This window comes from Protopterus annectens, chromosome 3.part1 (assembly GCF_019279795.1).
Source record: "Protopterus annectens isolate FY-2018-M chromosome 3.part1, PAN1.0, whole genome shotgun sequence".
In the NCBI taxonomy this organism is placed as follows: Eukaryota; Metazoa; Chordata; order Ceratodontiformes; family Protopteridae; genus Protopterus; species Protopterus annectens.
The window spans coordinates 170,042,881-170,064,811 of record NC_056732.1 but is presented as its reverse complement, the minus strand read 5'-3'; positions in this window follow the sequence as shown (position 1 = coordinate 170,064,811).

The window sequence follows — 21,931 nt, the reverse complement described above, 5'->3', positions numbered from 1 at the left end:
TTCCCCATCTGCCTTTGCATTCCTTGATCTTCTTTTTTAAACTTGGTGATTTTTAAACTGCCCACCCTTACTGTAAATTGAGCTTAATAAGCTCATTCCTTTCTATACTGTTGTTAATATTGTGAATTATTTATTTGCCTTTCCTTGTGCTTATTTTGAAAAAAAAAGTGCATTTTGCATCTCATTGTCTGTTCTATTGATTTACTTGCTATGAATTCATTTTCTAACTAGCTGTTGGATAAAGTAGTGTATTTTTACACCCAGCAAGCTGTTTTCTGTATTTTCACATCAAGAGCACACTGAATTTTCTGTCTAATGGCAGTGGGTGCTATCCTGGTCTGTATGGGTTGGGGAAACACAGTAAAGATTCCTGCGTGTAGGTTTTATTGGCTAGAGGGATTATTAATCAGCTTACCTAGTTTTTACTGCTTTTATAAATTCTGCAAAACTGAGTGTCTCTTGGCTCATTTCTAAAAAGCAAAGTATTTTATTGAATAATCACACTATTATAAGCTGTTTAAAGTACACTGCTATCTTGAATTACTTGTTGCCCTTCCTTTTAAGTTTAAGTTTGTGGTAGCATTTCACTCCAGACACTCTTTTACTGTGCTTTTACATTAAGAGGAATGAAGTTATTCATCTATTGGCAATAGGTCTTTGCCTGGTCGACCTGAGTTGGGAAGCACAAAGAGGGCTCTAAGTGTAGTTGTTTTGTTGGCCTGAGGGCTTTGTAGTCAGTTTTCTGTATTTTCGGTGCTGGTATAAATTCATTGCATTTGCACAGAGCTGCTTACTGTGACAGTGCCCGGTATAGATGCAAACATCTAAAAGCACATTTTACCATTAGAACTGCCCATAAAGCAGTACCTATAAAGCAGTAAATATAGAGCAAATGCCTTGCACACTAACAAGCTTAAAGCAGCCAGATGCACATTGAGTGACAGTACTGTTAAATTTAGTATTTTTTAGCCTAGTCTGCCTCCACCCCCTCCCAAAAAAGCACCCTTAATAGCCTTCTGTTAACTCCTGTATGCCACACCCTTGTAGCTCACCAATTACGAGAATGGACAACATGGATATGCAATTTCCTAGTTTCGCTGCAGCCAGCCTGGTGGAAATGGGTATCTTGAAAAAATGCAACAGTTGTATCTATTTTACAACCACTCAGTCCTTAAAGTAATGGATACAGTATGCGAGAGGTGCACATACACTATGTCACTGGAGGTTAAACTCTGGCATAAAAGTACACATAAGGTTGTCAAAACCATGCACACAGCACTTCCCACACATAGCACCCAGCAAACACATAGACCAACCTATGCTGAGGATCTATATTAAATCAGCGAATGCTTAAAATAGCGAACACTGATTTATCAACCCTATAAAACTGAAACCTGATAATCCTGAAGACACGGAACAACGATTTTTTTTCCCAGGGAAAAAAATCGCTGTTCCACAAAAAAACAAAAAAAAAACAAAAGGTTCAAAACACAAAATAAAGTAGGGTCTTTGCCTTAAATATACCAACTCTGAGATCGCACCACAGTGGAGGAAATGGCAAAGTCCCAAAAACAGCCCAGCGATTTTTTTTTCCCTGGGAAAAAGATTGCTGTTCCATGTCTTCGGGATTTTCAGGTTTCAGTTTTAAAGGGTTGATAAATCAGTTTCACTGATTTAATATAGACCCTATGTGAGGCACTTAAATGCAACTCTACTAAACAAAAAAGGCCCCCTAGAACACCCGCCAGCAAAGATTATCTTCAGCAGGCTGAAAAGCAGTCAACAAAAGCAACACCTAGCAACATGCATACAGCCTCAATCAGTTTTCTGAATTTCCACTGCTGGTATAAATTCAAAACCCATAAGACAAGCAAACACACTTCTCAGAATCATAAGGGACTCCATTGTAAGACATACTGATGCCCCTCTAACCATGCTAATCAAGAAGAAGATAATGGTTAGTTGCCTGTCTGGAGTAAGAATCCTTTAAATTATGCATGCATTCAGGTCACTGCACCACAGGTACTGGTATGATTCCATCATAATCCATGTAGGTGTAAATGACCTGAGAAGTACCTCTCTAGACTATATGAGAACTTATCAAACACCTAATCGCTGAAGTAACTATTCACTGAATGATGTATTCATCAAACTGGAAATAATCAAAATGTTTTAGTTGGTCAACATCGCAAAAGTTAAACTTTTGTTACGTTTTTGCAAGGTAAACTTTTTATGTTTTTTTCAGGGTGGGCTGTGCCCCCCCCCCTTGCAAATTAAATATACCATCTCTGAGATCATACTACAATGAGGTAATGTCAGCATTTCAAGCATATCCTTTTTTCAGGATGGCCAGGTAAAATCTTTTGTTGATTTCCAGTTTGATGATTAGGTTGTTCGGTGAATAGGTAGTTCAGTGATTAGGGTTTGATGACTAGGTGTTCAATAAATTAAGCGTTCAGTGATATGATATGCACCAAAGAGAGGCATATAGATTTCTAACTACTGTATGTGTCTCATACTGGTATGGGCCTAGCACTGAGCAGCATATTACCTTCACCAAGAATGATGCCACAATACCAACAAAAGATGATTGTTTCATAGGTTCATAGGTTTGTAGGTGTTTACTAGGCTAACAATCACAAGGGCTTTTTAAGCCTAATAATGAATCCCAAATCTCTGACAAGTTCTGATACCCTTGATAAGTGTAAGCATTGGCTTGGGAGATTAACTATTTACAGGCTACCTGTGTCCATTGGAGACATAGGTGCCAAACCAGGGATGAATTTGCGATTTCCCATCCAATTGTCCAAGTTTTACTTGAATTGGTTTAGGGAGGAACTCTGCTTCACATGGATGAAGAGCCTGTTCCATAGATGGGGTTGTCGCTGGGATACATACCTGTCTCTCCAGCAGATCTTATTTATATCACAGGCAAGGTTTAAGGCTTTAGAATGGGTACTTCTGGTGGTGTTTAGTGTTTGTTTTGTGGATATGCAGGAAGTCCGTCAGAGTGGGGTCTGACAATGCCCTGTATGGCAGACATAGGTCTCCCCTCAAAATCCTGTAGGAGACAGAATATAGGGATAGGGCCTTGAGGTGGTCTGCATAGGACATTTTACTTACATCCTGTTTTCTTTTAGTGAGGAACCTCTGTGGACATTCCAGTTGTTGGATATGCTTGCTTAGGTACATAGAAAAGGGGGCATTGTACACAATGATAGGTCTGATGAATGCAGAATACAGTGGAACAATAATGTCCTTGGTCTTAGATGCCATACCTTTGTTTATAAGTTGAGCAACATAGAATGATTTCGTCACCACTGTAGACACATGATGGTCAAAGGCTAGATTGCTATCTATGTGTGTTCCTAAGTCCCTGACTACTGAGTGTGTTGTCAATATGATAGTTACCAGGGATGAATGACCAGTGACATCTGGAAGTCAATGTCAGATTCCCATTTGTTATGCAGGGAGATGCGTGCGTGCACACACACACACACACACACACACACACACACACACACACACACACACACACACACACACACACACACACACCAAGTGGGATTGAATGAGGTGAGGACCCCTAACTATCTATTCCTACACACTACAAATCACAGTATTTACAGCACACCCCATGGCTGAAGTCTGATTTTAACAATTCGCTGAGTTTCTGGTGTCATTCTGTGGGTATCCAATATTTGTCAGCATGGGAAGACATAGTTAGCAAACCATGTTGTTTTGCCAGGGATGGTCTGCACCTGTTCCCCTCTAGGCTTTTGAGTATGAGCTAAAACTTTATCCTTTCCCATAGAGCCTTTTTTAGGTAATGCCAAATTGACAAACCTACCGACATAGCAAAATCAGTTCAACTGAAACTCATGGTGTTACTACTTAATGCCAGGAGCCTAAACAAAAAGTTAAACTCCCTCCAAACCCTCCTCACCCTAGAGAATATAGACATCTGTGCAGAGACATGGTTTAAAGCTGCACAGAGTACCATGACAGTGCAAGGTTTCAGTGCCTTCCACAATTTTAGACCAGAAACTGCACAGGACAGGGACTAAAGGTGGAGGTGTCTCAATATACATCAGTAACAAGCATATCTCTAGGCTGGTTAAACAGGATGATAAGCTGGAGTTTCTCCAAGTGCAGGTCACCATAGCTAACCCTGTACCATATCCTAGCAAGCTAAAGGTCACTTTCTATGTCCCAATACACTCATAGTGCATACTTAAACCTGTTGGAGACATTCAGCATCCAACCTAACACTTTACTTATGGGGAGCTTTAATTATCCTTCTGTAGACTGGGAATCCTGCATGCCCCTAAATCTGCAGACACAGAGATGCCTAGACATCATAAATGCAAACACCCTTGACCAGTTAGTGCATACACCCACTAGAGGTTTCAACATACTTGACCTCATACTCACAAAAATGGAGGAATGCTACACCATCCCCAATGTCACTTCCTCTCTGGTAAGGACTGACCATAAAACTGTCGGCTTCAAAATCAAAATCAACTCAGTAAGCCTAGTAACAGGAATTATTCCAAGGCAAACTTCCTTTTATTAAGCGATAGTTTGTCAAAATTCAATGCCCCTCCAAATTCAGAAACCACAGCAGCCTATGCAGAATTGTTCATAGAAACTCTGTAAAACCATACCAATGACTGCATAGAGGCTGTTGTACCTACAAGAAGTAAGTCCAAAACTAATAGAAAAAAACACCCTGGTGGCATCCCAGTTTAAACAGGTTGTACAACAAAAAAAAAAAATAGATCATGGCTAAATTAGGAAGTGTAAATCCCATAAAGATAAGAACTCTCCCACAAAATAAATAGGCAGCAAAGATAAGAACTATCTCATCAAAATAAACAGGCTGCCAAGAGGCCTAATTAAGTCCAATAAATCCAATTTTGAAGTCAAGATAGTCTCCCAGCAAAAGACAACCATAAGCCGTTCTTCAGCTATGTTAGAAACCTCAAAGGCAGCACTCAGCAGTGTGCTGAACCAGTGGTTAATGGTGCCACATTCACTGAACCAGGCAATATAACAAATCTGCTGTCTGACAAATTCACTTCTAGTTTTGTCCTCCACTCATCCCTCGCCATCTCTTAAGAAATACCTTCAAACATAACGCTTCCAACTATAAACAGAGAACATGCCCTGGCTGCACTCACTAAGGCCAAGAATGGAGCCTCAATGAGCCCTGATAATATCCCAAAATGCCTCCAGAATAGTCTAAAACATGACCTGTCAGGGTTACTGGAGTTGCTATTTAACTATAGTCTTAAAACAGGCTTTGTGCCATGAGACTGGATAGCTGTAACAGTCATCCCTTTTCATAAAGGCTGACCATCAACAAATCCCAGAAACTACAGACCCATTTGTCTGACTAGTCTTATATGCAAAGCCATGGAAAGAATTACCATGGAAATGTTCACCCAAGACATAGGAGACCTTGATAGACTGGATCCATACTAGTGAGGCTTTGTCAAAGGAATGCCTATTGAACCTGGTGGCATTCTTTGAGAAGGTCACCAAGGCAACCGATGAGGATAAAATACTGCACTCTGCCAACCTTGACCTGGCTAAGGCATTTGATACAATGCTCCACTCTGGCATTGTAACAAGCTTACAGAATTAGGCATAAACCCCTATATAAAACACCATATAGTCAGCTGGCTCACAAATAGGATCCAGGACGTTAGGACTCGTGACAGCACCTTCTCAAGGAGGCCAGTCACCAGTAGAGTCCCTCAAGGCTATGTGCTGGGCCCACTCCTCTTTGGCATCTACTTCTTTGAAATCAAGGTTATGCTGGCTGACCAAGTTTGCAGATGATTGGAAATTGGGAGCAGTCATAGAATCCTCCCAAGAATCTAACATCTTACAAGAGGGTTGAACAAAGACAAGTGATTGGTGCCTAATCCGTGGTTTAAAACTCAATGCAAAGAAATGCATTATTGTCCTTTTGGGAAGTTGGCCACCCCAGGAAACTACATCATCAATAAAACAGCCCTAAGAGTTGACCCACTAGTGAGGGATCTGGGAACACATGTAGACAGTAAACTGGGCTTCGACCAACATGTATCTAAGGAGGTAAGGAAATCTTTCAGTGTTGCTCAACTTATAAGTAAGTGCATGGCATCTAGGTTCAGGGAAGTCATTGTACCACTATACCTGGCCCTCATGAGACCCATCATTGAGTATAATGCCCCCTTCAGTGTGTACCCGATCAGCCACATGCAGCAACTGGAATGTCTGCAAAGGTTCCTTAGAAAAAGAATACAGGACATAAACACAATGTCATATGTAGATCATCTCAAAGCCCTATCTTTATACCCAGCCTCCTACATACTACTGAGAGGTGATCTATGCCTGGCATATAAGGCATCCCTGCCCCCCGCTCTGATGAACCTTTTGCACATGCACAAAACAAACAGCATCAGAACTAAAGACCTAAATTTCACTTGCAACATAAATAGGATTTGTTGGAGAGACATATATGTATTTCAGAGAATTCCCTTTCTCTGGAACAGGCTCCCCATCCATGTAAAACAAAGCCCCTCCCTAACCCTATTTAAGTGCAACTTGGACTTTTGGATGGGAAATCAAAAATACACCCCCAGTATGGCATCCACATCTCTGATGGAAAGAGGCAGTTAGTAAATCATGTCATAATCAGCAATAACCCCTAAATAAACATCTAGAGCATGTAACATGTGGGACACATTTGAGTTGCACACCTAGGCTTATAAAGGTCCTAGTGGTCATTAGCCTAGTATACACTTATGAACTCATGATCACATGACACATGTCATTATCTCTAAAGGCAGTGAGAGTAGTGCTCCTGCTGGTCATTCACTCATGACAGTCCTTTCCCCTTGCTTTGTGCAATGCCCATCTATCTGGATAGGTACCTTACAATACTCTGCAATAGACTGCAGATGCCCACATGCTTAAGGCATCACCATTGAATGGATATGGCCAAAACGTAGATTGGATGAGGTTAAAGCTCTCCTTCTCATGATGCTGGAGTACCCTATAAGATCATGAACAATGGTTACCACATAATAGGTAAAATGCCCAGTTCAACAGTGGCAGATAATTATCACAAGTTTACACCGGATAAATGCAATATGTTGCAGTATTGTGATGAACTAGGAATAGTCAATCCATTTAAATTAATTCTGGTATTTCATCAAAAATGACCACTTAGTATAATGAGATAATGGAACTTTCAGTGCAAGGAAGTTTCTTTTTCCCTAAAGTCATGCAATCTCAGAGGATAGATATATGAAGGCATTTGATACAACTTCCATTTGTTTGTACAGTTGGGATTTGTTCACTGTAGTTTCTGTTGTTAATGGCTCTTTCTTTAGTGGTAGATCCATTTACAGCAGGTGGTAGTGCTTATAGACAGTTAGAAAATGGTGGCTGTAGGACATTTTTCTTAGATATATTTTATGACAATATATGACATAGCACATGAGATTAGTCACATATCCATTCCCTATCATAGATGCCGATGCTGCTAGGTATTGCAGTGTTTTATAGCTCTACCCTATCCTGAGAGTCAGCGTGTAACAGAGTGCTAGGGTGTACTGCTCTAAACTGAAATGCATAAATGTACAAAGTGGTAATTTGAGGCTAGCCACAGGTTTGCATTAGTGTCTGATAACTAAACACACTGTACAAACACCACCTTATTTGATTTTCATCGCTTAGTGATGATGATGTAGATGCTCTGTTTCAGCTAGGCTCCGTGTTATGCATACGGGAAATAAACTGCATTTTGTCATTCAATTTTATACTCACTTGGATTCTAACATGTAATATTTCCATACTGAGTCATTGTCAGCATGTTTATATTTATATATTAGCAGTAGTTCTGCCACTATGGAATTAGTACACATAAGTAAGGATATGAAGCCCCCACTTTGGGTGGATAAAAAAAGAACTAAAACCTTTTTTGTTCAAAGAAATAAACTCTTTTTTACTGAAATATGTATTAAGAATTAATCAAAATTAGAATATACATTTCCACCAATCATGCTAAGTAACACTTCAAACACAAACATGTTGCAAAAAAAAATATTTCATTCCGACATTAGAACTCATCACTGTGACCTCCTAATCTCTACAAATACTCTAGTCAACAAGCTAACAGTCACATTCCTATTCTATGCCTTCATATCCAAGTTTCTATTTTTAGACTTCTGTCCACTGCTTGGCCTATTATGAAATCTTGTACAGCATCTTAACCTATGAGAGACAATAGCTCATCAGCCATCACTCCGCAGTGCCCCCCCATTTTCTTTATGCACCACTGACAGAGCTTTGCACAAGTTTGCTGCAGCAATTTGGTACCCACTTTGCGAAGTACACAATGGCCTTGATTTTACAGTCTTTACAGCCTTGTGTGTTTGCTTGATTTGCTGCAAAGTACATGCTTTACAACTCCATAATTAGAAGCCTCTTCCTCCCTACAGTTCCCAAAAGAGTATATCTTGTTTCAATTTTATAAACAATATATGTGGCCTACAGTTATATATTACATGTTTCTTAATGATACTACAAGTTGTACAATCCTTAAATACAAACCATACTTGTACATAAAGTATAACTCTATTTCATAATACCATACTCTTTATAGTATGTCCACTCAGATTTATGTGATTGATTTATTTTGAACATAGAATGTATAACTGATCACTCTGCAACTACTTTCCCAGTGCAAATAATAGTATTGGATTGTTCTGCATTTGCTGTACTAATGCACATAATTGCATTAATTGCTATGTCTAATTATGTCTTTAAGACTTTTTGGTCTGGGAAGTGGCAAAAAAGGGACCATGGACCAATACACCCAACTGATAAACAAATTAAATTAAATAAATATATAATAAAGATTTTTGTACTTTCTGCAGTTTTGTATATTTTAGCCAAGAAAGTTATCTGTTTGCATTTTTTCCCGTGGGATCTTAGTCTTTTAGTTTTATTTGCAGTTTTGGAAGAACTGTAAATTAATGCAAGATCTGAGCATCATTTATATATTGTATTGCACTTCTATCTCCATAAGTAGAATTACCTGAAAAAAGCTGGCTGCTCATATTTTGAACTTGGTCTGGGGCCTTAGTGTTGTAGTTTAATTTGCATTTGTGGGAGAGCTGTGAACTACTGCCAGATCTGAGCCTCATTTAGTTATTTACGGCTGCATTTTCCCATAATCAATGTTACTGGTAAATTTCTGCCCAGTCTGGTGACTTAGACTGTAGTGGGATTGCAACAGTGATAGTAATATACTTTTGTTGCAGGAGTTTTGCTTCTGTTTCTCTACAGCTGTTTACATTTCAGTTTTGCTGTTATAGTCTTATATTCTGCTTATCATTTGCCTCATTAAAGTGACATTGCTACTGTATTTCCATTGTTCTTGTGTCTGCCCCAGCCCCCACTGATACATTAAATACTGCTGTCCCTGCTGCTCCCTGCTTGTGTACATTAATTACAGTTTTTCCTTGCCCCCACTATGACAGCTAACTTTTTTGAAATTCGAACCTCCCTGAGGTCATTAACCTGTATCTCAGAGTCATAGGATTAAGAAAACTGTGGATTACTACATGTTCTGAAGTCACAGAGCTCCTTTGTTGGCTTTATTTGATTGGATCCTTTTAAAGATAGTCTCTTATAACCAGCAAGGAAGTATGCCTACTCAGGGTCTTCTTTTAAGACTCTGAGAAGTATGGAAAACCGTGAACTGTGAGAAAAAAAACTTTTCATCAAAAACTGAAGAAAAAAGCTTTTATTTCCTTTCTGGTTAAATATTTTCAGTTGCACTTATAGTGACCTGTGTAGTGATGCTGTTTTGTACTCTTTTACATTTTTCTGTATTTTAGCTGAAAAAAGTCATCCGTTTACATTTTTTAGTTGTTTTCTGGAACCTTAGCCTTGTAGCTTTATTTGCATATTTGGGAGAATTGTGAATTAGTGCAATATCTGAGCATTATTTATACATTGCACTGCACTTTTATCTCTATAAGGTGAATTACTTGAAAAAGCTAGCTGTTTATATTGTGAACTCAATCTGGGGTCACAGTCTTGTAGTTTCATTTGCAATTGTGGGAGAATTGTGAACAACTGCTGGATCTGAGCCTCATATAGTCATTCATTACTGCATTTCAGGAGAACTGTGAACTGCTGCAGGATCTGAGCCTTATTTACTCATTAATTACTACATTTGTTCATAAACAGCGAGCTGAGATGTGCTTTCCTGGACTATATGAAGAGAGGTACAATAGAGCTTTCAGACTATGTGTCTCAGTCTGGCACAAGCCTAGAAATGAGCAGCAATCTACCTTCTCTAAGGATGATGCTGCAGTACCAATAGAATATAGTGGAATTTAATAACTGGATTAAATTTCGGTGGCACTCCAAGGTGGTACAACATTTATCTGCCTTGGAGAATATGATAGACTATACTGCTTTGCCAGAGATAGTCTGCACCTGTCCCCCATAAGTTTTTGAATATTGGATAAAACCTTGTCCAGTCTCGTAGTGTCTTTTTAGGCAGTATCAACCTGATAAACCTACTGATATAACTAAGCCAACTCAGAATAATCTAAATGTGTTACTGCTTAATGCCAGGAGTCTAAACAAGAAACTCCACTCCTTGCAAGCTCTCCTCATCCTGGAGAATATAGATATCTGCGCAGCGAGCAAGACCTGGTTTAAAGTCACAAAGGGCACATCAGCAGTGCAAGGTCATAATTCTTTCCACACATTTTAGATCAACCACTGCACATATATGATATAAAGGTGGAGGAGTCTCAGTTTACATCAAACATGAACACACATCAAATCTGGTCAAACAATATGATACACTTGAACTTCCCCATGTCATACTTACTACAAATAAAATCCCATACCATGTTTTTGCAAGCTACAGCCCCCCCCCCCACTCCATGACCGTGGAAGCACATGTGATGTACTTGAAAGTACTAGAGACATTCTTCATTCAACTTAACACAATGTTCATGTGCAACATTAACTACTCCAGCATTAACTTGGAATTATATGCAATCTCAAACACGCAAGCCCAGAGATTCCTGGACTTTGTTAACATAAACACCCTGGAAAAGCCCACCAGGACCACAAATCTCCTTGACTTGGTCCTCAAAAATATGGGGGAATGATGAACTCCCCCTAATGTAAAGTCCTAATTTGTCTGGTTGGACCACAAAGCTGTCTCCTTGGAAATAAATATTAAGCCCAGGATCCCCGCTAACCCTGGGACATTTAAAATGTATTCCAAGGCTGACTACCTCATACTAAGTGACAGTGTAGCAAAATTCCAAGCCTCCCAACCCAGAGAACACAGTTGATTATATGGAAGTCTCATAGACATCCCGTACAATCATGTAAATATATGCATTGAGACAGATGTACCTATCTGAAATAAACATAGAGCAGCCTCTGAAAATAAACCACCCTGGTGGAATTCTAGTATAAATAGATAGTGAAACAAAGGAAAGAAAAAATTATGTCTAAAAACAGGAAGGGCATTGCCCAGCAAGGTAAAAATGCCCTCATTAATCTGAATAATCAATGCAGGGGACTAATCAAGTGAACCAAACCCAAATTTGAGATATAAATAGCTCCCACAGCTAAGGACAATCATTAGTCTTTCTTTAGTTATGCCTACAACCTTAAAGCCAGCACCCAAGAATGTGCCAAACTAGTGGTGAATGGAATCACCTATATGGAACCAGAGGATACAGCAAATCTTCTAGCCAATAAATTTAGCTCCAACTTTAGATCTCTGTCACCCTCAGCCCCCCTCCCCCAGGAAATACCCTCCATTACTTGTACACCAACTATCACTAGGGAACAGATCCTCACTGTGCTCTCTGAGGCCAGGAACACTGCTTCACTGAGCCCTGATAAACAGGATGCCTCAAGAATAACATGAAACATGACCTGTCAGGCCTGCTAGAATTTTTGTTTAACCATAGCCTCCAGGCAGGCTTCATGCCTAATGAATGGAGGACTGCAGCATTTATCTCTCTACACAAGGGGAGACTTTCCAGAGACCAAGAGAAGTACAGACCCATAAATCTGATTAGTTTCAAATTCAAGGCCATGGAAAGAATTATCATAGATCTGATAAACAATGACATAGGAACCTTAAAGACACTAAATCCTACCCAGTTTGTTTTTGTCAAAGGCAGGTCATATCTACTTAACCTGGTAGACTTTTTCTAGAAGGACACTAAAGCTATGGATGAGGGCAAAACAGTGCAAACTGCCTAACTTAACCTGGCTAATGTGTTTAACACAATACCTCACTTAGACATTGTAGATAAGTTTACAAAATTTGACATAAACCCATATGTCACCCAATGAATAGCTAGCTTGTTCACTGCTAGGACACAAGAGTTAGGAATCCACCATCTGAAAGAGGCCAGTAGCAGAGTCCTATGGGCATCACAGCTGGGGCTTCTCCTTTTTGGCATCTACTGCTCTGAAGTCATGGCAAATGTCAAGCACCTTTGGCTGACCAAGTTTGCAGATGGTTGCAAACTTGATGTAGTTACTGACACCCCAAAAGACACAGATATCAGTCAGCAGTGACTGCCACAGATAAACAAATAGTGCCGAAGCCATAGACTAAAACTCAGTGAGAAAACATGCATGATAGTACCCCTCAGAAAGGCAACCACCTTTGGAAATGACCACATTGATAATACACACCTGAAAGTAATCCCAGTGGTCAAGGATCTGGGAACACATGCTGGCAGCAACCTGACCTTTGACCACCATGTGTCCACTGTGGTGAGAAACTTATTTTGCATTGCATGACTTTAAAGTAAGGGCCTGGTATCCAGGTCCAATGAGAGTATTGTTCCAATGTACTTGGCTCTCACCAGACGAGTTATTGACTACTATGCACCCTTCAGCATGCACCTGACCAGGTACTTACCACAGCTTGAGAGACCACAGAGGTTCCTCACAGAAATAATGCAGGGAATAAGGAACAAGTCCTATGTGGACCATCTCAAAGCCCTATCCCTGTACTTGTTCTCCTACAGACTGCTGTTTGGTGAGTCATGCCTAGCCTGCAAGGCATCTACTGATTGCACACTGATGGATCTGTTGCAGATCTGCAAAGCAATTCTTATCAGAAATACCTGATCTAAGGACCTAATCCTTGTTTGTGACATAAACAGGACAAGCTGGAGGGACAGTTATGTGTCTGAAAGATTGCCCTTCTCTGGAACAGGCTTCCCACCCACATGAAGCATACCTCATCCCTAACCCTGTTTAAATGTGAATTTGACCAATGGATGGGAAATTGCAAATTTACACCTGGTTTGGCACCTATACCTCTTATGGACAGGAGCAGCCTGTTAACACGATGTGTACAAGGCTATATCATAACCATAAAATGACTTGAGATATCGACACGCCAGCAATATTTTGGTAAATATGACACAAGCTTGGCAAGACTTAAAATGTCTCTCATGCAGATAGACTAGCACCCACCTGTGAACCTATATATTAACTGAAGTGGTATGGCACATGTTGAGGGGATGTATTTCTTGGCAATATTCTGGAAAAAGCAGCATAACAGCATAATAGACAAACATAGTTGTATTTATGGCTAATGCATTGCATAGCTTTGCTAGTTAGTAATTGTGCAGTATATACTGCATTGTATACCATGTTGTACAGAAGCACATCAGCTACTGGTACACATCAGGTCACTGTGTGCATTGGTTGTATACATATTGTATTACAGATGGCAATATCACATACACAGCTGCATACTGTACCAGGCTCAGAGTACTGAGCTATGCATTCATACTACCTTACTTCCTATGCAATGTTAATCATATCACACTACATGGGCAGACACCTACCACTGCTCAAACAAGGATGATCAGTTTCAGGGAATAAGAGATAACAGGCCCCATGGAAGTCATAAGATGTTGTACCATTGCTCTGGTTAGACCAGGAGAGCAGTAGGTACTGAGGCACTCTATGTCGTTACAGCAAATTGCAGATGTTAGTACTGTTGGGGGACATTCTGGCTGCATGAGTAAAATATCAACAGAGAATGGTCTTTAAGAGACTGTGCATAGCAAAAAAAACTTTGTAAGTGTTTATATTATAACATAATTTATGTTGTGTGAGTTTGGGCACAAACGACTGATTTTAAAGTTAAGACTTCTTGAAAACAATGATAGTGAAAATTACTGATAAAATAGATTTATCAATGCTAACTATATAAAAATAATAAAAAAATAAATATTACTTAAAAATGGCAGTATTAAGCATGTTCATATATGTGTTAAGTAATCTGATTCAGGGACTGTATTAAAAAGGGAAAGCTGATGACTGAATGCTGGAACAAAAAAACTGAATATTGTGAACTAAATCTTCCAGCCTCATCAATACCAATAACTAATACTTTCTAAAACGATGAATACTCAACTACTCATTAAGATCTACCCCAAAACTAAGTCCTAATCTTCTGAAGACACCATTAAAAAACCACCACCAAAACTCTCCTTACCTCAATAACCTAAATCAATGCGGCGACATCCACCCCAACCCTGGACCCCCACAAAACCACACTCCACTCCAGACAACAGCCCCCAAACAAATGATGCTAATCATCTCAAACATATGCAGTTTATGCAACAAAATAACAGAATTTCAGGCATGGCTAACAGAGTACTCCCCAGAGTTAGTCGCAGTTACTGAAACCTGGCTAAAGCTACATATCAAAGACACAGAACTCCTCCCCACCTGGCTATAATATAATAAGAAAGGACAGAACCAATACAAAAGCAGGTGGTATTGCCATAATCTATCCTAACAAATATACTATCCTTCCATACCCCAAAGATATGCCTACCTTTGGTAATACAGAAACTCTCATTGCATTACTAAAACTCAATAGTCATAAAAAACTTTGTATCATAACAGTCTCTATGTTCCCCCAGGCCAAAATATCCCAGTACTGGAAAACATTCTGTCTTGGGTATCTGAAAATACCTCCATTGAAACAGTAATCACGGGAGATGTCAATATCAATTGGCTAAACCTTTCCACAGACTCACCAGCAAATAGTATCCAACTTCCTGGTTTTACACAGTTAATCACATTACCTACTAGAATACATAACAATAACCTAACCTCAGGCCTTGACTGGATCCTGGTCTCTGACCCTCTCGAATACTGTAACTCCAACACCCTACCTAATTCACTCAGTGACCATCTCCCTGCTTATACCCATAGAACCGCCTCCCAAAAACAGAAAACCCACAGGTACAAGACATCCAGAAACCTAACAAAGTTTAGTCAGGAACTATTTAACAGCATATTAAGATCTATCAACTGGACCCCATTAAAACCTTTATCTTTAGGTGAGGCTGTCAAACACTTCAACAAAACTTTCCTAGATACCCTTAGTGACTTAGCCCCTCTCAGAACTAAAAGAGCAAAATCTAACCATACACCTTGGTTAACCAAATCAACTAAACAAATATTACTAACTAGAGACAGAGCCTGGAAAGATTGACAAAAAAATAAAACAGATACAAACTGGCAAAAATACAGGCGACTACAAAATACAGCTAAAAAAATCAATTAATGCTGATAAGAAAAAATACTTTTCTCAGCAACTAACCAGCCATAAAAACAACCCTAAAACATTTTGGAAAACTATTAAAACAATACTCACCCTTTGATCCACACAAAACCCTACCCCAATCCAAATAAGACACCATCCAAAATAGCTAATATGTTTAATTCCAACTTCATATATAGCATCACTTCACTAATCACAAGCCTTAACCAGTCTACAACTCCCAACACTCTCGAAACCTCACCTACCTCCAACCAACATCCAATAATTCCTCGTCTCTCTTTTCAACCTGTTCCCAGTTCACTAATTCGTAAACTTCTTCTCAAACTTAAACCATGCTCATATTCCTCAAACAACCTTCCACTAGAATACTTAAATCTTGCTGCAGACTCCAATGCCTTTCCAATTAGCATCCTTATTAACTGATCCATCTCTGAATACTATGTCCCAATCCTCTGGAAAAAAATCTTTCATAACCCCTTTACACAAAGGAGGGAAATCTACCGAATTTACAATCTATAGACCCATCTCCATCCTCTCACCACTTTCCAAACTACTTGAAAAATGTATACATATTCCATTACTTAACCACCTCACCCATTATAATCTACTTTCACCCACCCAGCATGGCTTCAGGCCGTCCCACAGTACCACGACAGCTCTTATGTCTTTCACAGACCTAATTAATAAGTCAAGGGATTCCAACCTACATACAGCTGTTATACTGTTAGACCTGTTAAAGGCCTTTGACACAGTCTCACAGAAAAAACTACTCCAGCAACTGACAGCAGTCACCAACCTCCACACAATGGTTTACTAGTTACTTAACCAATAGACAACAGTGTGTAAAATGATCAGGCTGCCTATCACAATACCAAACCAACAAAACAGGAGTTCCACAGGGGTCCATCCTAGGACCCCCTCCTCTTTAATATATTCATTAATAACCTTCACACAACCTGTCATCATAGCACTTTAATTCAATACACCGATAATTCAGCTATCATCACCTCCTCTGACAATATTCCTGATCTACTGAAAAAAAACACAGAGCACATTTACCTCCATAGAGTCATGGCTAAATAACGCACAACTACTGCTTAAACCTAACAAAACCAAAGTGTTACTTTTTTCTCCCAAAATCAACACATCAGAATTCAAAATATACTCCCATAACAATACCAAGATTGAAATTGTTAATAATGCCAAATTATTAGGAGTCATCATAGACAACAAGCTCTCATATGACCAACACATTCTTAATGCCATAAAAAACTCACTTCAAACTAGGAACTCTCTACAGACAAAACAACTTCCTGGACCCAAGCTGTAAAAAACACTAGCAAATAGCTATCTTATCCCCTCCCTTATCTACGGCACTCCCATATTCACTAACCTGCATGCCTCTCTCAAAACTAAACTTCAGTCTTGTTACTATAAAATTGCAAAATTCGCCACTAATTGATCCTACCGTACCCATCACTGCAATGCTCTCAACAAACTAAATCGGCTGGAATTCCCCATATCTCAATTACCTACAACTAACTACAGCACAAAAAATAATGTATAAGCCTGATAGCTGCCCAGTCATAAAAGGCATCCTCCACACCTACTGTCCCACTAGAAAGCTCCGCTCAAATAATAAGCAACTTATAGACATATACAAACCTAAAAAAAGAGCTGGTGAGTGTCTTCATTCTTATGCCGTAGCTAAACTCTGGAACAACCTCCCAAATAACATTACCAGAATTAACAGCCCAAAAGTTTCAAGCTCAGTCTAAAGAACTACAACTCTTGGACCTGCCTTGCCAAACATAACACTCACCCCTTCACCCCCCCCCGCCACTTCATTGCTGCCTGTCCTTAAACATCCCACCAACCTTCCTACTTCAACTCTCAACTCTCAAATCACTACACATTAACACATATATACCCTTCCTCCCATCTATTGCACTTCACTCAAACTTATCCATCTCTTCTAATATTATTCCTATAAAGTGTTTAATCCATTTCTCCACAAATCCCTACCAGTCATTCTGTTTTTCATTATTTCTTTGTGTTATCTATACTTGTAAGATATATACCCTGTAATCTGATGCATTGAAATATTGTATTCTGTAAACTGACTGCATCTTGAAACAATGTTAGGAACTTTTTGCTTGTATTTAATGTATCATTATACTGTATCATTATACTGTATTATCTGTTAATGACTGTACTGGGGCTTTTCTCCCAGGCCTGCACTGAAAATGGGTCCCTGACCCAGTCGGACTTTCACGGTTACCAAATGTCAATGCATAAATAAATAAATAAATCATAAATAAAGGTGCCTTGTGGTTCTAGATGGCTGAGCTGCAGCAGTCCCAAAAGTGAAGAAGAAAATGTTTTGCTTGTCACACATATTATTATTATTTTTCTTAAAAATAGTCAGATTTCCCATTTTGGGAAGTCGAACTCCACCCTTGAGCAGTACCTCCACAGAGTTCCAGTTTCTGTAAGGAAACAACAGCAAGCCAAGTCACTTAGTTATTTGGGCTATATTGAAAATAACTCAGCCTTTATGAGTATGCCTCCATAGTAAATAAGGGGACTACATCATATTATAGGTTCTAGTGCCTTTTCAAGAACACAAGAAAGTCAACGTATCAAACGGATACCCTCCGTCACTGCCAAAACAGAAATGCTTGCTGGCACTAACTTGAATAAGGCACAAAAATAATAAACAACAAAATTAAATTTTTTTCTGTTTTGGCAGTGACGGAGAGTATCCGTTTGATACGTTGACTTTCTGGTGTTGTTCTTGTGCATTGGAGATAGTTTTCAAGAACACAGGAATTACCTTTCTGAGGGAGCTACTTGGGCTGCTCAATGAAGCAGTGAGCAGCCTTTTTGATTAGTTTACTGGCTTAGGCTGCATCTGGTGACTGATATGTGAGAAAGCCTAAGTGAAAAATGAAAGAACATAGAGCGATTTGTGGATGGGACTGTGAACTTAAGAGAAAGTGATTTTGTAAATATTTAATAACACTCTTGTGCCACTCTCATCCAACCTGGAAGACAATGTAGAGTTTTTATTTGTGTGTGTGTGTGTGTGTGTGTGTGTGTGTATGTCATACCTCTCAATTTCCTAACACAAAAAAATCTGGAGAAAGCCTTAAATAATGGGAGGACAAAGACCCCAAAACTACGGAGGGATTTTAAAAATTGTTCTTATAAATGTAGAATATTGTTAGAATAATAAATTTGTGTTAACTTGCATTTTCTGAAGGATGTGAAGTCTGAAACTCAAATGTTTGTCATCATTTATTGACTTCAGTCCTGTGTAGTTTGCCAGAAAACCACATATTTTAAGAGGAGCAGACCAAAATATGACGCAAAAATCTGGACAGTCTGTGGAAATATGGCAGTTGATAGGTATGGTGTATGTGTTTGTTGCAGTGGGTTGCACTGCATAAGTCAAACAGTAACAAACTAAGATACAAGTATGTATTAATTTGATCACAGACATCTGAGGTGCATAAATTCAATAAAGTAGGTGTAATTGTTGAGTACATCTGTGTGTGAGAGGTTAAAAAATGAATGCAGCCAATTACTTTTTTATTTTATTACATTCAGATATCAGAGGTATATGCAGCCAACAGAATGGCTTATACCTTTTGGGTGTGGGTATTCTCTGTGGGTGAATGTAATTGACCCTGCTGTCTTTGTTTAGGTTAAGCAGTTATTATTCTGGATTTTGAGACTAATGTGTATTTGGATGATGCAGGTTGAATTTCTTTACTCTGGTTACTGCTTGAGTAAAACAAAGCTGATATAGATTATTGAAGCAATTATTTTGGCCACAACCAGATATATGTAGTATACACTGCCAAAACAAAGTGGCTGTAATTGCTCAGTGTGAAAACTCTGTGAATGAAAGTGACTTACATTGATTTGTCATTGATCTGGCTTTGCAAGATTAGTGTGCATTTGAGGGAAGTAAGCTAGAATATTTACTGTGGCTACTGCTTGTGTGAAACAATTTTGAAACACATTACTGAAAACATTTTTAGCTCAAACACCTGAGCTGCACACTGTCAAAACTGTCTATAATTGCTAGATACAGAGACTACAGATATATATATATATATATATATATATATATATATATATATATATATATATATATATATATGACAATTACTGACTCTGCTATTGTGATCAAGTTAAACAGCCAATACTCTGGCTTTCTACACCTGGTATGCCTGTGTGTGAAGCAAGATGGAAAACTTTACTGTGACCATTTTCTTAACTGAGTTGTGTGCAGCCAATCCAGTGACTATAATTGATGGATGCAGGGACTGTCTATAGATAAAATGACTGTGTGTGGGTGTTGCAGTGTATTTAAAAGTAATGAGTTGGTCATTTATTTCTCTTTCCATCACAGTAAAGCATCAGCACTACACATAATCTCTATCTCTGGTTCAGTGGTGCAGCACTTGGCATTGTCCTCTCATAGTACTCTATTCTCCCGATGAAGTCTTGGATATGCTTCTTTCTCTTTAGAGTATGCATGTCCTCCCTGTCTCTGTATGCATTTTATCCAGGTGATCTGGTTACTTACAACTTCCCAAAGATATGCCAAATGTGATTTGAGTATAGGAAAGAATGTGATGTAGTGTGTGTGTGTGTGTGTGTGTGTGTGTGTGTGTGTGTGTGTGTGTGTGTGCGCGTGCATGTACATGTTTATACATCTTGTGATATATATCACTTATCTGGTGTAGTGTCAGTATGTGTGCATATATGTAAGTGTGAAAAAATAATATCACAAATTTTATGTGTGAACACTCATAATATTGGGAAACATACGTAATTCTTCTGGCTAGCAGTAAAAAAGTACAGGTAATAAGCAATTTGTAATTGGCATACTCCCCTTTCCCATTTTGTACATGAGGTTGGGGTGTCACATCAACAGTGACAATCACCTTGAGCCAGTGGTCACATGGACAGGTGACTAAATTAGACAAAATGCATGACAGAAAATCAAGACCCTTCATGCTTCTTGAGGACACTAAGTCCCCAGACCCTGATTTTATAAGGGGATTTGGACAGAGGCTTAGTATGTGACTCTATCCCTGTTCTTTGCCCTGGACACTATCTGGTCTAAAACCATCTTTGATTAAAAGGTCACTATAGCTTGTATTGTGGTTGTGGACAGTGTGGTCTTTATCTTTTTACCTTTCTTCACCATCAAACTTTAACTGTGTACACAGAAAGTCACTATAGCTTGTCTAGGGGCAGTCTGCTATCTAGGAGCAACATGATGGAATATATTACTGTGATCATTATTTTTTTCACTTTCTTCACTATCATAAGTCAGATGTATATTTAAGATAGTATCTTTTGTGGAGAGGGGTAAGGAGACATGTTGTGTATACACCTCTTATCGTAACAAATTGAAATATATTGTTATGACCAATTTTTTTCACTTTGATCCCAGCTTAACATCAGAGGCGTACAGAGAAGGTGGTTGTCTTTTAGGGATGGAGTGAGGTGGAATACTATGTATATGTATATGTATATGTATGAGAGCAACAGCTTGAAATGTGTGCATGTGATGAAGCATGCTGAGCAGTCTGTGCATAAAATAACTTGTTCTTACCTTTTTGATGACAGGTGAATGTGTATTGACAAACTGTAATATAGTCCCACTCCATTCCAGTTAACCCCACCCATTCAGTTGCTTCCTTCATTCTTCCTTACTTTGAAATCACCAGCCAGACAATTTATTGTGTTTAAATAAAAGAACGACATTTTCATTAATCAGTGTATGCACATGGGTCTACTTCATTTCACTGAAAGCTCATTTCACTGAAACTCAGTTGCCTGCGCACAATTCACTAAAAGCTCATTTCACTGAAAACTCATTTGACTGAAACTCATTTCGTTGAAAGTTATATATGGCCTTTTCCCCACTGTGGTGCGATCCTGGAGATAGTATATAAAGTAAAGGGGGTATGGGGGCATGGGGGGTGTAGCACCCCACCTATTTTAAATATTTAAAACCATAGATATGGATACTTACAAGTCCAATTAATAACTCTTTCCAGAAAACAATATATAACGAAAATATGTGGGGGGCTGTGCCCCCCACCCCCCCTTACTTTATATACTAACTCCAGGATCACACTACAGTGGGAAAAGGGCCATATATAACTTTCAATGAAATGAGTTTCAATGAAATGAGTTTTTAGTGAAATGAGCTATCAATGAATTGTGCGCAGGCAACTGAGT